We start from the raw sequence: 16,503 nt of genomic DNA, 5'->3' as shown, positions 1-16,503 counted from the left end.
TCCATGTATCACTCACACATTGCGACAACTGTTGGAATCATCAAGATCCTTTGAAATGACAGCCAAATTTGGAACCGACAAGGAACAACTGCGAATAATGTGTTAGGCAGTATCATTTGCAGTGGCATATGTGTTCAAAAAGCCAGTTCTGGTCGGTAGCAAATGTCGCAATTGCCGCAGAAGGCTCATTCGGTGAGGGAAGGAGGGCTGTAAGGGGAGGAGGAGGCCCACATTTCCCCAACCTGTAGAGAAATATTAACCTAGGTTCTATACTTAGAAGGCTAAAGAGAGCTATTCCATTCTAATGTCACAGCAGACGAGGGTTTTTGTGGCTCCCGATGGCTATGCGTTGCATATACCACTTGCTAAATATTTTAGGAACATAGATAGTACTACGACGACCTCCATGTATCACTCACACATTGCGACAACTGTTGGAATCATCAAGATCCTTTGAAATGACAGCCAAATTTGGAACCGACAAGGAACAACTGCAAATAATGTGTTAGGCAGTATCATTTGCAGAGGCGTATGTGTTTAAAAAGCCAGTTCTGGTCGGTAGCAAATGTCGCAATTGCCGCAGAAGGCTCATTCGGTGAGGGAAGGAGGGCTGTAAGGGGAGGAGGAGGCCCACATTTCCCCAACCTGTAGAGAAATATTAACCTAGGTTCTATACTTAGAAGGCTAAAGAGAGCTATTCCATTCTAATGTCACAGCAGACGAGGGTTTTTGTGGCTCCCGATGGCTATGCGTTGCATATACCACTTGCTAAATATTTTAGGAACATAGATAGTACTACGACGACCTCCATGTATCACTCACACATTGCGACAACTGTTGGAATCATCAAGATCCTTTGAAATGACAGCCAAATTTGGAACCGACAAGGAACAACTGCAAATAATGTGTTAGGCAGTATCATTTGCAGAGGCGTATGTGTTTAAAAAGCCAGTTCTGGTCGGTAGCAAATGTCGCAATTGCCGCAGAAGGCTCATTCGGTGAGGGAAGGAGGGCTGTAAGGGGAGGAGGAGGCCCACATTTCCCCAACCTGTAGAGAAATATTAACCTAGGTTCTATACTTAGAAGGCTAAAGAGAGCTATTCCATTCTAATGTCACAGCAGACGAGGGTTTTTGTGGCTCCCGATGGCTATGCGTTGCATATACCACTTGCTAAATATTTTAGGAACATAGATAGTACTACGACGACCTCCATGTATCACTCACACATTGCGACAACTGTTGGAATCATCAAGATCCTTTGAAATGACAGCCAAATTTGGAACCGACAAGGAACAACTGCAAATAATGTGTTAGGCAGTATCATTTGCAGAGGCGTATGTGTTTAAAAAGCCAGTTCTGGTCGGTAGCAAATGTCGCAATTGCCGCAGAAGGCTCATTCGGTGAGGGAAGGAGGGCTGTAAGGGGAGGAGGAGGCCCACATTTCCCCAACCTGTAGAGAAATATTAACCTAGGTTCTATACTTAGAAGGCTAAAGAGAGCTATTCCATTCTAATGTCACAGCAGACGAGGGTTTTTGTGGCTCCCGATGGCTATGCGTTGCATATACCACTTGCTAAATATTTTAGGAACATAGATAGTACTACGACGACCTCCATGTATCACTCACACATTGCGACAACTGTTGGAATCATCAAGATCCTTTGAAATGACAGCCAAATTTGGAACCGACAAGGAACAACTGCAAATAATGTGTTAGGCAGTATCATTTGCAGAGGCGTATGTGTTTAAAAAGCCAGTTCTGGTCGGTAGCAAATGTCGCAATTGCCGCAGAAGGCTCATTCGGTGAGGGAAGGAGGGCTGTAAGGGGAGGAGGAGGCCCACATTTCCCCAACCTGTAGAGAAATATTAACCTAGGTTCTATACTTAGAAGGCTAAAGAGAGCTATTCCATTCTAATGTCACAGCAGACGAGGGTTTTTGTGGCTCCCGATGGCTATGCGTTGCATATACCACTTGCTAAATATTTTAGGAACATAGATAGTACTACGACGACCTCCATGTATCACTCACACATTGCGACAACTGTTGGAATCATCAAGATCCTTTGAAATGACAGCCAAATTTGGAACCGACAAGGAACAACTGCAAATAATGTGTTAGGCAGTATCATTTGCAGAGGCGTATGTGTTTAAAAAGCCAGTTCTGGTCGGTAGCAAATGTCGCAATTGCCGCAGAAGGCTCATTCGGTGAGGGAAGGAGGGCTGTAAGGGGAGGAGGAGGCCCACATTTCCCCAACCTGTAGAGAAATATTAACCTAGGTTCTATACTTAGAAGGCTAAAGAGAGCTATTCCATTCTAATGTCACAGCAGACGAGGGTTTTTGTGGCTCCCGATGGCTATGCGTTGCATATACCACTTGCTAAATATTTCTGAAACATAGATAGCAATACGACGACCTCCATGTATCACTCACACATTGCGACAACTGTTGGAATCATCAAGATCCTTTGAAATGACAGCCAAATTTGGAACCCACAAGGAACAACAGCAAATAATGTGTTAGGCAGTATCATTTGCAGTGGCGTATGTGTTTAAAAAGCCGGTTCTGGTCGGTATCAAATGTCGCAATTGCCGCAGAAGGCTCATTCGGTGAGGGAAGGAGGGCTGTAAGGGGAGGAGGTGGCCCACATTTCCCCAACCTGTAGAGAAATATTAACCTAGGTTCTATACTTAGAAGGCTAAAGAGAGCTATTCCATTCTAATGTCACAGCAGACGAGGGTTTTTGTGGCTCCCGATGGCTATGCGTTGCATATACCACTTGCTAAATATTTCTGAAACATAGATAGTACTACGACGACCTCCATGTATCACTCACACATTGCGACAACTGTTGGAATCATCAAGATCCTTTGAAATGACAGCCAAATTTGGAACCGACAAGGAACAACTGCGAATAATGTGTTAGGCAGTATCATTTGCAGTGGCATATGTGTTCAAAAAGCCAGTTCTGGTCGGTAGCAAATGTCGCAATTGCCGCAGAAGGCTCATTCGGTGAGGGAAGGAGGGCTGTAAGGGGAGGAGGAGGCCCACATTTCCCCAACCTGTAGAGAAATATTAACCTAGGTTCTATACTTAGAAGGCTAAAGAGAGCTATTCCATTCTAATGTCACAGCAGACGAGGGTTTTTGTGGCTCCCGATGGCTATGCGTTGCATATACCACTTGCTAAATATTTCTGAAACATAGATAGCAATACGACGACCTCCATGTATCACTCACACATTGCGACAACTGTTGGAATCATCAAGATCCTTTGAAATGACAGCCAAATTTGGAACCGACAAGGAACAACTGCGAATAATGTGTTAGGCAGTATCATTTGCAGTGGCATATGTGTTCAAAAAGCCAGTTCTGGTCGGTAGCAAATGTCGCAATTGCCGCAGAAGGCTCATTCGGTGAGGGAAGGAGGGCTGTAAGGGGAGGAGGAGGCCCACATTTCCCCAACCTGTAGAGAAATATTAACCTAGGTTCTATACTTAGAAGGCTAAAGAGAGCTATTCCATTCTAATGTCACAGCAGACGAGGGTTTTTGTGGCTCCCGATGGCTATGCGTTGCATATACCACTTGCTAAATATTTCTGAAACATAGATAGCAATACGACGACCTCCATGTATCACTCACACATTGCGACAACTGTTGGAATCATCAAGATCCTTTGAAATGACAGCCAAATTTGGAACCGACAAGGAACAACTGCGAATAATGTGTTAGGCAGTATCATTTGCAGTGGCATATGTGTTCAAAAAGCCAGTTCTGGTCGGTAGCAAATGTCGCAATTGCCGCAGAAGGCTCATTCGGTGAGGGAAGGAGGGCTGTAAGGGGAGGAGGAGGCCCACATTTCCCCAACCTGTAGAGAAATATTAACCTAGGTTCTATACTTAGAAGGCTAAAGAGAGCTATTCCATTCTAATGTCACAGCAGACGAGGGTTTTTGTGGCTCCCGATGGCTATGCGTTGCATATACCACTTGCTAAATATTTCTGAAACATAGATAGCAATACGACGACCTCCATGTATCACTCACACATTGCGACAACTGTTGGAATCATCAAGATCCTTTGAAATGACAGCCAAATTTGGAACCGACAAGGAACAACTGCGAATAATGTGTTAGGCAGTATCATTTGCAGTGGCATATGTGTTCAAAAAGCCAGTTCTGGTCGGTAGCAAATGTCGCAATTGCCGCAGAAGGCTCATTCGGTGAGGGAAGGAGGGCTGTAAGGGGAGGAGGAGGCCCACATTTCCCCAACCTGTAGAGAAATATTAACCTAGGTTCTATACTTAGAAGGCTAAAGAGAGCTATTCCATTCTAATGTCACAGCAGACGAGGGTTTTTGTGGCTCCCGATGGCTATGCGTTGCATATACCACTTGCTAAATATTTCTGAAACATAGATAGCAATACGACGACCTCCATGTATCACTCACACATTGCGACAACTGTTGGAATCATCAAGATCCTTTGAAATGACAGCCAAATTTGGAACCGACAAGGAACAACTGCGAATAATGTGTTAGGCAGTATCATTTGCAGTGGCATATGTGTTCAAAAAGCCAGTTCTGGTCGGTAGCAAATGTCGCAATTGCCGCAGAAGGCTCATTCGGTGAGGGAAGGAGGGCTGTAAGGGGAGGAGGAGGCCCACATTTCCCCAACCTGTAGAGAAATATTAACCTAGGTTCTATACTTAGAAGGCTAAAGAGAGCTATTCCATTCTAATGTCACAGCAGACGAGGGTTTTTGTGGCTCCCGATGGCTATGCGTTGCATATACCACTTGCTAAATATTTCTGAAACATAGATAGCAATACGACGACCTCCATGTATCACTCACACATTGCGACAACTGTTGGAATCATCAAGATCCTTTGAAATGACAGCCAAATTTGGAACCGACAAGGAACAACTGCGAATAATGTGTTAGGCAGTATCATTTGCAGTGGCATATGTGTTCAAAAAGCCAGTTCTGGTCGGTAGCAAATGTCGCAATTGCCGCAGAAGGCTCATTCGGTGAGGGAAGGAGGGCTGTAAGGGGAGGAGGAGGCCCACATTTCCCCAACCTGTAGAGAAATATTAACCTAGGTTCTATACTTAGAAGGCTAAAGAGAGCTATTCCATTCTAATGTCACAGCAGACGAGGGTTTTTGTGGCTCCCGATGGCTATGCGTTGCATATACCACTTGCTAAATATTTCTGAAACATAGATAGCAATACGACGACCTCCATGTATCACTCACACATTGCGACAACTGTTGGAATCATCAAGATCCTTTGAAATGACAGCCAAATTTGGAACCGACAAGGAACAACTGCGAATAATGTGTTAGGCAGTATCATTTGCAGTGGCATATGTGTTCAAAAAGCCAGTTCTGGTCGGTAGCAAATGTCGCAATTGCCGCAGAAGGCTCATTCGGTGAGGGAAGGAGGGCTGTAAGGGGAGGAGGAGGCCCACATTTCCCCAACCTGTAGAGAAATATTAACCTAGGTTCTATACTTAGAAGGCTAAAGAGAGCTATTCCATTCTAATGTCACAGCAGACGAGGGTTTTTGTGGCTCCCGATGGCTATGCGTTGCATATACCACTTGCTAAATATTTCTGAAACATAGATAGTACTACGACGACCTCCATGTATCACTCACACATTGCGACAACTGTTGGAATCATCAAGATCCTTTGAAATGACAGCCAAATTTGGAACCGACAAGGAACAACTGCGAATAATGTGTTAGGCAGTATCATTTGCAGTGGCATATGTGTTCAAAAAGCCAGTTCTGGTCGGTAGCAAATGTCGCAATTGCCGCAGAAGGCTCATTCGGTGAGGGAAGGAGGGCTGTAAGGGGAGGAGGAGGCCCACATTTCCCCAACCTGTAGAGAAATATTAACCTAGGTTCTATACTTAGAAGGCTAAAGAGAGCTATTCCATTCTAATGTCACAGCAGACGAGGGTTTTTGTGGCTCCCGATGGCTATGCGTTGCATATACCACTTGCTAAATATTTCTGAAACATAGATAGCAATACGACGACCTCCATGTATCACTCACACATTGCGACAACTGTTGGAATCATCAAGATCCTTTGAAATGACAGCCAAATTTGGAACCGACAAGGAACAACTGCGAATAATGTGTTAGGCAGTATCATTTGCAGTGGCATATGTGTTCAAAAAGCCAGTTCTGGTCGGTAGCAAATGTCGCAATTGCCGCAGAAGGCTCATTCGGTGAGGGAAGGAGGGCTGTAAGGGGAGGAGGAGGCCCACATTTCCCCAACCTGTAGAGAAATATTAACCTAGGTTCTATACTTAGAAGGCTAAAGAGAGCTATTCCATTCTAATGTCACAGCAGACGAGGGTTTTTGTGGCTCCCGATGGCTATGCGTTGCATATACCACTTGCTAAATATTTCTGAAACATAGATAGTACTACGACGACCTCCATGTATCACTCACACATTGCGACAACTGTTGGAATCATCAAGATCCTTTGAAATGACAGCCAAATTTGGAACCGACAAGGAACAACTGCGAATAATGTGTTAGGCAGTATCATTTGCAGTGGCATATGTGTTCAAAAAGCCAGTTCTGGTCGGTAGCAAATGTCGCAATTGCCGCAGAAGGCTCATTCGGTGAGGGAAGGAGGGCTGTAAGGGGAGGAGGAGGCCCACATTTCCCCAACCTGTAGAGAAATATTAACCTAGGTTCTATACTTAGAAGGCTAAAGAGAGCTATTCCATTCTAATGTCACAGCAGACGAGGGTTTTTGTGGCTCCCGATGGCTATGCGTTGCATATACCACTTGCTAAATATTTCTGAAACATAGATAGCAATACGACGACCTCCATGTATCACTCACACATTGCGACAACTGTTGGAATCATCAAGATCCTTTGAAATGACAGCCAAATTTGGAACCGACAAGGAACAACTGCGAATAATGTGTTAGGCAGTATCATTTGCAGTGGCATATGTGTTCAAAAAGCCAGTTCTGGTCGGTAGCAAATGTCGCAATTGCCGCAGAAGGCTCATTCGGTGAGGGAAGGAGGGCTGTAAGGGGAGGAGGAGGCCCACATTTCCCCAACCTGTAGAGAAATATTAACCTAGGTTCTATACTTAGAAGGCTAAAGAGAGCTATTCCATTCTAATGTCACAGCAGACGAGGGTTTTTGTGGCTCCCGATGGCTATGCGTTGCATATACCACTTGCTAAATATTTCTGAAACATAGATAGTACTACGACGACCTCCATGTATCACTCACACATTGCGACAACTGTAGGAATCATCAAGATCCTTTGAAATGACAGCCAAATTTGGAACCGACAAGGAACAACTGCAAATAATGTGTTAGGCAGTATCATTTGCAGAGGCGTATGTGTTTAAAAAGCCAGTTCTGGTCGGTAGCAAATGTCGCAATTGCCGCAGAAGGCTCATTCGGTGAGGGAAGGAGGGCTGTAAGGGGAGGAGGAGGCCCACATTTCCCCAACCTGTAGAGAAATATTAACCTAGGTTCTATACTTAGAAGGCTAAAGAGAGCTATTCCATTCTAATGTCACAGCAGACGAGGGTTTTTGTGGCTCCCGATGGCTATGCGTTGCATATACCACTTGCTAAATATTTCTGAAACATAGATAGTACTACGACGACCTCCATGTATCACTCACACATTGCGACAACTGTTGGAATCATCAAGATCCTTTGAAATGACAGCCAAATTTGGAACCGACAAGGAACAACTGCAAATAATGTGTTAGGCAGTATCATTTGCAGAGGCGTATGTGTTTAAAAAGCCAGTTCTGGTCGGTAGCAAATGTCGCAATTGCCGCAGAAGGCTCATTCGGTGAGGGAAGGAGGGCTGTAAGGGGAGGAGGAGGCCCACATTTCCCCAACCTGTAGTGAAATATTAACCTAGGTTCTATACTTAGAAGGCTAAAGAGAGCTATTCCATTCTAATGTCACAGCAGACGAGGGATTTTGTGGCTCCCGAAGGCTCTGCGTTGCATATACCACTTGCTAAATATGTCTGAAGCATAGATGGTACTACGATAACCTCCATGTATCACTCACACATTGCGACAACTGTTGGAATCATCAAGATCCTTTGAAATGACAGCCAAATTTGGAACCTACAAGGAACAACAGCAAATAATGTGTTAGGCAGTATCATTTGCAGTGGCATATGTGTTTAAAAAGCCAGTTCTGGTCGGTAGCAATGGTCGCAATTGCCGCAGAGGGTTCATTCGGTGAGGGAAGGAGGGCTGTAAGGGGAGGAGAAGGCCCACATTTCCCCAACCTGTAGTGAAATATTAACCTAGGTTCTATACTTAGAAGGCTAAAGAGAGCTATTCCATTCTAATGTCACAGCAGACGAGGGATTTTGTGGCTCCCGAAGGCTCTGCGTTGCATATACCACTTGCTAAATATGTCTGAAGCATAGATGGTACTACGATAACCTCCATGTATCACTCACACATTGCGACAACTGTTGGAATCATCAAGATCCTTTGAAATGACAGCCAAATTTGGAACCTACAAGGAACAACAGCAAATAATGTGTTAGGCAGTATCATTTGCAGTGACATATGTGTTTAAAAAGCCAGTTCTGGTCGGTAGCAAATGTCGCAATTGCCGCAGAAGGCTCATTCGGTAGAGGAAGGAGGGCTGTAAGTGGAGGAGGAGGCCCACATTTCCCCAACCTGTAGTGAAATATTAACCTGGGTTCTATACTTAGAAGGCTAAAGAGAGCTATTCCATTCTAATGTCACAGCAGACGAGGGATTTTGAGGCTCCCGATGGCTCTGCGTTGCATATACCGCTTGCTAAATATTTCTGAAACATTGATAGTACTACAACGACCTCCATGTATCACTCACACATTGCGACAACTGTTGGAATCATCAAGATCCTTTGAAATGACAGCCAAATTTGGAACCTACAAGGAACAACAGCAAATAATGTGTTAGGCAGTATCATTTGCAGTGACATATGTGTTTAAAAAGCCAGTTCTGGTCGGTAGCAAATGTCGCAATTGCCGCAGAAGGCTCATTCGGTAGAGGAAGGAGGGCTGTAAGTGGAGGAGGAGGCCCACATTTCCCCAACCTGTAGTGAAATATTAACCTGGGTTCTATACTTAGAAGGCTAAAGAGAGCTATTCCATTCTAATGTCACAGCAGACGAGGGATTTTGAGGCTCCCGATGGCTCTGCGTTGCATATACCGCTTGCTAAATATTTCTGAAACATTGATAGTACTACAACGACCTCCATGTATCACTCACACATTGCGACAACTGTTGGAATCATCAAGATCCTTTGAAATGACAGCCAAATTTGGAACCTACAAGGAACAACAGCAAATAATGTGTTAGGCAGTATCATTTGCAGTGACATATGTGTTTAAAAAGCCAGTTCTGGTCGGTAGCAAATGTCGCAATTGCCGCAGAAGGCTCATTCGGTAGAGGAAGGAGGGCTGTAAGTGGAGGAGGAGGCCCACATTTCCCCAACCTGTAGTGAAATATTAACCTGGGTTCTATACTTAGAAGGCTAAAGAGAGCTATTCCATTCTAATGTCACAGCAGACGAGGGATTTTGAGGCTCCCGATGGCTCTGCGTTGCATATACCGCTTGCTAAATATTTCTGAAACATTGATAGTACTACAACGACCTCCATGTATCACTCACACATTGCGACAACTGTTGGAATCATCAAGATCCTTTGAAATGACAGCCAAATTTGGAACCTACAAGGAACAACAGCAAATAATGTGTTAGGCAGTATCATTTGCAGTGACATATGTGTTTAAAAAGCCAGTTCTGGTCGGTAGCAAATGTCGCAATTGCCGCAGAAGGCTCATTCGGTGAGGGAAGGAGGGCTGTAAGGGGAGGAGGAGGCCCACATTTCCCCAACCTGTAGTGAAATATTAACCTAGGTTCTATACTTAGAAGGCTAAAGAGAGCTATTCCATTCTAATGTCACAGCAGACGAGGGATTTTGTGGCTCCCGATGGCTATGCGTTGCATATACCACTTGCTAAATATTTCTGAAACATAGATAGTACTACGACGACCTCCATGTATCACTCACACATTGCGACAACTGTTGGAATCATCAAGATCCTTTGAAATGACAGCCAAATTTGGAACCGACAAGGAACAACTGCAAATAATGTGTTAGGCAGTATCATTTGCAGAGGCGTATGTGTTTAAAAAGCCAGTTCTGGTCGGTAGCAAATGTCGCAATTGCCGCAGAAGGCTCATTCGGTGAGGGAAGGAGGGCTGTAAGGGGAGGAGGAGGCCCACATTTCCCCAACCTGTAGTGAAATATTAACCTAGGTTCTATACTTAGAAGGCTAAAGAGAGCTATTCCATTCTAATGTCACAGCAGACGAGGGTTTTTGTGGCTCCCGATGGCTATGCGTTGCATATACCACTTGCTAAATATTTCTGAAACATAGATAGTACTACGACGACCTCCATGTATCACTCACACATTGCGACAACTGTTGGAATCATCAAGATCCTTTGAAATGACAGCCAAATTTGGAACCGACAAGGAACAACTGCAAATAATGTGTTAGGCAGTATCATTTGCAGAGGCGTATGTGTTTAAAAAGCCAGTTCTGGTCGGTAGCAAATGTCGCAATTGCCGCAGAAGGCTCATTCGGTGAGGGAAGGAGGGCTGTAAGGGGAGGAGGAGGCCCACATTTCCCCAACCTGTAGAGAAATATTAACCTAGGTTCTATACTTAGAAGGCTAAAGAGAGCTATTCCATTCTAATGTCACAGCAGACGAGGGTTTTTGTGGCTCCCGATGGCTATGCGTTGCATATACCACTTGCTAAATATTTCTGAAACATAGATAGTACTACGACGACCTCCATGTATCACTCACACATTGCGACAACTGTTGGAATCATCAAGATCCTTTGAAATGACAGCCAAATTTGGAACCGACAAGGAACAACTGCAAATAATGTGTTAGGCAGTATCATTTGCAGAGGCGTATGTGTTTAAAAAGCCAGTTCTGGTCGGTAGCAAATGTCGCAATTGCCGCAGAAGGCTCATTCGGTGAGGGAAGGAGGGCTGTAAGGGGAGGAGGAGGCCCACATTTCCCCAACCTGTAGTGAAATATTAACCTAGGTTCTATACTTAGAAGGCTAAAGAGAGCTATTCCATTCTAATGTCACAGCAGACGAGGGATTTTGTGGCTCCCGAAGGCTCTGCGTTGCATATACCACTTGCTAAATATGTCTGAAGCATAGATGGTACTACGATAACCTCCATGTATCACTCACACATTGCGACAACTGTTGGAATCATCAAGATCCTTTGAAATGACAGCCAAATTTGGAACCTACAAGGAACAACAGCAAATAATGTGTTAGGCAGTATCATTTGCAGTGGCATATGTGTTTAAAAAGCCAGTTCTGGTCGGTAGCAATGGTCGCAATTGCCGCAGAGGGTTCATTCGGTGAGGGAAGGAGGGCTGTAAGGGGAGGAGAAGGCCCACATTTCCCCAACCTGTAGTGAAATATTAACCTAGGTTCTATACTTAGAAGGCTAAAGAGAGCTATTCCATTCTAATGTCACAGCAGACGAGGGATTTTGTGGCTCCCGAAGGCTCTGCGTTGCATATACCACTTGCTAAATATGTCTGAAGCATAGATGGTACTACGATAACCTCCATGTATCACTCACACATTGCGACAACTGTTGGAATCATCAAGATCCTTTGAAATGACAGCCAAATTTGGAACCTACAAGGAACAACAGCAAATAATGTGTTAGGCAGTATCATTTGCAGTGACATATGTGTTTAAAAAGCCAGTTCTGGTCGGTAGCAAATGTCGCAATTGCCGCAGAAGGCTCATTCGGTAGAGGAAGGAGGGCTGTAAGTGGAGGAGGAGGCCCACATTTCCCCAACCTGTAGTGAAATATTAACCTGGGTTCTATACTTAGAAGGCTAAAGAGAGCTATTCCATTCTAATGTCACAGCAGACGAGGGATTTTGAGGCTCCCGATGGCTCTGCGTTGCATATACCGCTTGCTAAATATTTCTGAAACATTGATAGTACTACAACGACCTCCATGTATCACTCACACATTGCGACAACTGTTGGAATCATCAAGATCCTTTGAAATGACAGCCAAATTTGGAACCTACAAGGAACAACAGCAAATAATGTGTTAGGCAGTATCATTTGCAGTGGCATATGTGTTTAAAAAGCCAGTTCTGGTCGGTAGCAAATGTCGCAATTGCCGCAGAAGGCTCATTCGGTGAGGGAAGGAGGGCTGTAAGGGGAGGAGAAGGCCCACATTTCCCCAACCTGTAGTGAAATATTAACCTAGGTTCTATACTTAGAAGGCTAAAGAGAGCTATTCCATTCTAATGTCACAGCAGACGAGGGATTTTGTGGCTCCCGAAGGCTCTGCGTTGCATATACCACTTGCTAAATATGTCTGAAGCATAGATGGTACTACGATAACCTCCATGTATCACTCACACATTGCGACAACTGTTGGAATCATCAAGATCCTTTGAAATGACAGCCAAATTTGGAACCTACAAGGAACAACAGCAAATAATGTGTTAGGCAGTATCATTTGCAGTGACATATGTGTTTAAAAAGCCAGTTCTGGTTGGTAGCAAATGTCGCAATTGCCGCAGAAGGCTCATTCGGTAGAGGAAGGAGGGCTGTAAGTGGAGGAGGAGGCCCACATTTCCCCAACCTGTAGTGAAATATTAACCTGGGTTCTATACTTAGAAGGCTAAAGAGAGCTATTCCATTCTAATGTCACAGCAGACGAGGGATTTTGAGGCTCCCGATGGCTCTGCGTTGCATATACCGCTTGCTAAATATTTCTGAAACATAGATAGTACTACGACGACCTCCATGTATCACTCACACATTGCGACAACTGTTGGAATCATAAAGATCCTTTGAAATGACAGCCAAATTTGGACCCCACAAGGAACAACAGCAAATAATGTGTTAGGCAGTATCATTTGCAGTGGCGTATGTGTTTAAAAAGCCAGTTCTGGTCGGTAGCAAATGTCGCAATTGCCGCAGAAGGCTCATTCGGTGAGGGAAGGAGGGCTGTAAGGGGAGGAGGAGGCCCACATTTCCCCAACCTGTAGAGAAATATTAACCTAGGTTCTATACTTAGAAGGCTAAAGAGAGCTATTCCATTCTAATGTCACAGCAGACGAGAGATCTTGTGGCTCCCGATGGCTCTGCTTTGCATATACCACTTGCTAAATATTTCTGAAACATAGATAGTACTACGGCGACCTCCTTGTATCACTCACACATTGCGACAACTGTTGGAATCGTCAAGATCCTTTGAAATGACAGCCAAATTTGGAACCCACAAGGAACAACAGCAAATAATGTTTTAGGCAGCATCACTTGCAGTGGCGTATGTGTTTAAAAAGCCAGTTCTGGTCGGTAGCAAATGTCGCAATTGCCGCAGAAGGCTCATTCGGTAGAGGAAGGAGGGCTGTAAGTGGAGGAGGAGGCCCACATTTCCCCAACCTGTAGTGAAATATTAACCTAGGTTCTATACTTAGAAGGCTAAAGAGAGCTATTCCATTCTAATGTCACAGCAGACGAGGGATTTTGTGGCTCCCGAAGGCTCTGCGTTGCATATACCACTTGCTAAATATGTCTGAAGCATAGATGGTACTACGATAACCTCCATGTATCACTCACACATTGCGACAACTGTTGGAATCATCAAGATCCTTTGAAATGACAGCCAAATTTGGAACCTACAAGGAACAACAGCAAATAATGTGTTAGGCAGTATCATTTGCAGTGACATATGTGTTTAAAAAGCCAGTTCTGGTCGGTAGCAAATGTCGCAATTGCCGCAGAAGGCTCATTCGGTAGAGGAAGGAGGGCTGTAAGTGGAGGAGGAGGCCCACATTTCCCCAACCTGTAGTGAAATATTAACCTGGGTTCTATACTTAGAAGGCTAAAGAGAGCTATTCCATTCTAATGTCACAGCAGACGAGGGATTTTGAGGCTCCCGATGGCTCTGCGTTGCATATACCGCTTGCTAAATATTTCTGAAACATAGATAGTACTACGACGACCTCCATGTATCACTCACACATTGCGACAACTGTTGGAATCATAAAGATCCTTTGAAATGACAGCCAAATTTGGACCCCACAAGGAACAACAGCAAATAATGTGTTAGGCAGTATCATTTGCAGTGGCGTATGTGTTTAAAAAGCCAGTTCTGGTCGGTAGCAAATGTCGCAATTGCCGCAGAAGGCTCATTCGGTGAGGGAAGGAGGGCTGTAAGGGGAGGAGGAGGCCCACATTTCCCCAACCTGTAGAGAAATATTAACCTAGGTTCTATACTTAGAAGGCTAAAGAGATCTATTCCATTCTAATGTCACAGCAGACGAGAGATCTTGTGGCTCCCGATGGCTCTGCTTTGCATATACCACTTGCTAAATATTTCTGAAACATAGATAGTACTACGGCGACCTCCTTGTATCACTCACACATTGCGACAACTGTTGGAATCATCAAGATCCTTTGAAATGACAGCCAAATTTGGAACCCACAAGGAACAACAGCAAATAATGTGTTAGGCAGTATCATTTGCAGTGACATATGTGTTTAAAAAGCCAGTTCTGGTCGGTAGCAAATGTCGCAATTGCCGCAGAAGGCTCATTCGGTAGAGGAAGGAGGGCTGTAAGTGGAGGAGGAGGCCCACATTTCCCCAACCTGTAGTGAAATATTAACCTAGGTTCTATACTTAGAAGGCTAAAGAGAGCTATTCCATTCTAATGTCACAGCAGACGAGGGATTTTGTGGCTCCCGAAGGCTCTGCGTTGCATATACCACTTGTTAAATATTTCTGAAACATAAATAGTACTACGACGACCTCCATGTATCACTCACACATTGCGACAACTGTTGGAATCATAAAGATCCTTTGAAATGACAGCCAAATTTGGAACCTACAAGGAACAACAGCAAATAATGTGTTAGGCAGTATCATTTGCAGTGACATATGTGTTTAAAAAGCCAGTTCTGGTCGGTAGCAAATGTCGCAATTGCCGCAGAAGGCTCATTCGGTAGAGGAAGGAGGGCTGTAAGTGGAGGAGGAGGCCCACATTTCCCCAACCTGTAGTGAAATATTAACCTGGGTTCTATACTTAGAAGGCTAAAGAGAGCTATTCCATTCTAATGTCACAGCAGACGAGGGATTTTGAGGCTCCCGATGGCTCTGCGTTGCATATACCGCTTGCTAAATATTTCTGAAACATAGATAGTACTACGACGACCTCCATGTATCACTCACACATTGCGACAACTGTTGGAATCATCAAGATCCTTGAAAATGACAGCCAAATTTGGAACCCACAAGGAACAACAGCAAATAATGTGTTAGGCAGTATCATTTGCAGTGGCGTATGTGTTTAAAAAGCCAGTTCTGGTCGGTAGCAAATGTCGCAATTGCCGCAGAAGGCTCATTCGGTAGAGGAAGGAGGGCTGTAAGTGGAGGAGGAGGCCCACATTTCCCCAACCTGTAGTGAAATATTAACCTAGGTTCTATACTTAGAAGGCTAAAGAGAGCTATTCCATTCTAATGTCACAGCAGACGAGAGATCTTGTGGCTCCCGATGGCTCTGCTTTGCATATACCACTTGCTAAATATTTCTGAAACATAGATAGTACTACGGCGACCTCCTTGTATCACTCACACATTGCGACAACTGTTGGAATCATCAAGATCCTTTGAAATGACAGCCAAATTTGGAACCCACAAGGAACAACAGCAAATAATGTGTTAGGCAGTATCATTTGCAGTGACATATGTGTTTAAAAAGCCAGTTCTGGTCGGTAGCAAATGTCGCAATTGCCGCAGAAGGCTCATTCGGTAGAGGAAGGAGGGCTGTAAGTGGAGGAGGAGGCCCACATTTCCCCAACCTGTAGTGAAATATTAACCTAGGTTCTATACTTAGAAGGCTAAAGAGAGCTATTCCATTCTAATGTCACAGCAGACGAGGGATTTTGTGGCTCCCGAAGGCTCTGCGTTGCATATACCACTTGTTAAATATTTCTGAAACATAAATAGTACTACGACGACCTCCATGTATCACTCACACATTGCGACAACTGTTGGAATCATCAAGATCCTTTGAAATGACAGCCAAATTTGGAACCTAGAAGGAACAACAGCAAATAATGTGTTAGGCAGTATCATTTGCAGTGACATATGTGTTTAAAAAGCCAGTTCTGGTCGGTAGCAAATGTCGCAATTGCCGCAGAAGGCTCATTCGGTAGAGGAAGGAGGGCTGTAAGTGGAGGAGGAGGCCCACATTTCCCCAACCTGTAGTGAAATATTAACCTAGGTTCTATACTTAGAAGGCTAAAGAGAGCTATTCCATTCTAATGTCACAGCAGACGAGGGATTTTGTGGCTCCCGAAGGCTCTGCGTTGCATATACCACTTGTTAAATATTTCTGAAACA

This window comes from Schistocerca nitens, chromosome 10 (assembly GCF_023898315.1).
Source record: "Schistocerca nitens isolate TAMUIC-IGC-003100 chromosome 10, iqSchNite1.1, whole genome shotgun sequence".
NCBI classification, from domain to species: Eukaryota; Metazoa; Arthropoda; class Insecta; order Orthoptera; family Acrididae; genus Schistocerca; species Schistocerca nitens.
The sequence above is the reverse complement of the archived record's forward strand: the minus strand, read 5'-3'. Positions refer to the sequence as shown.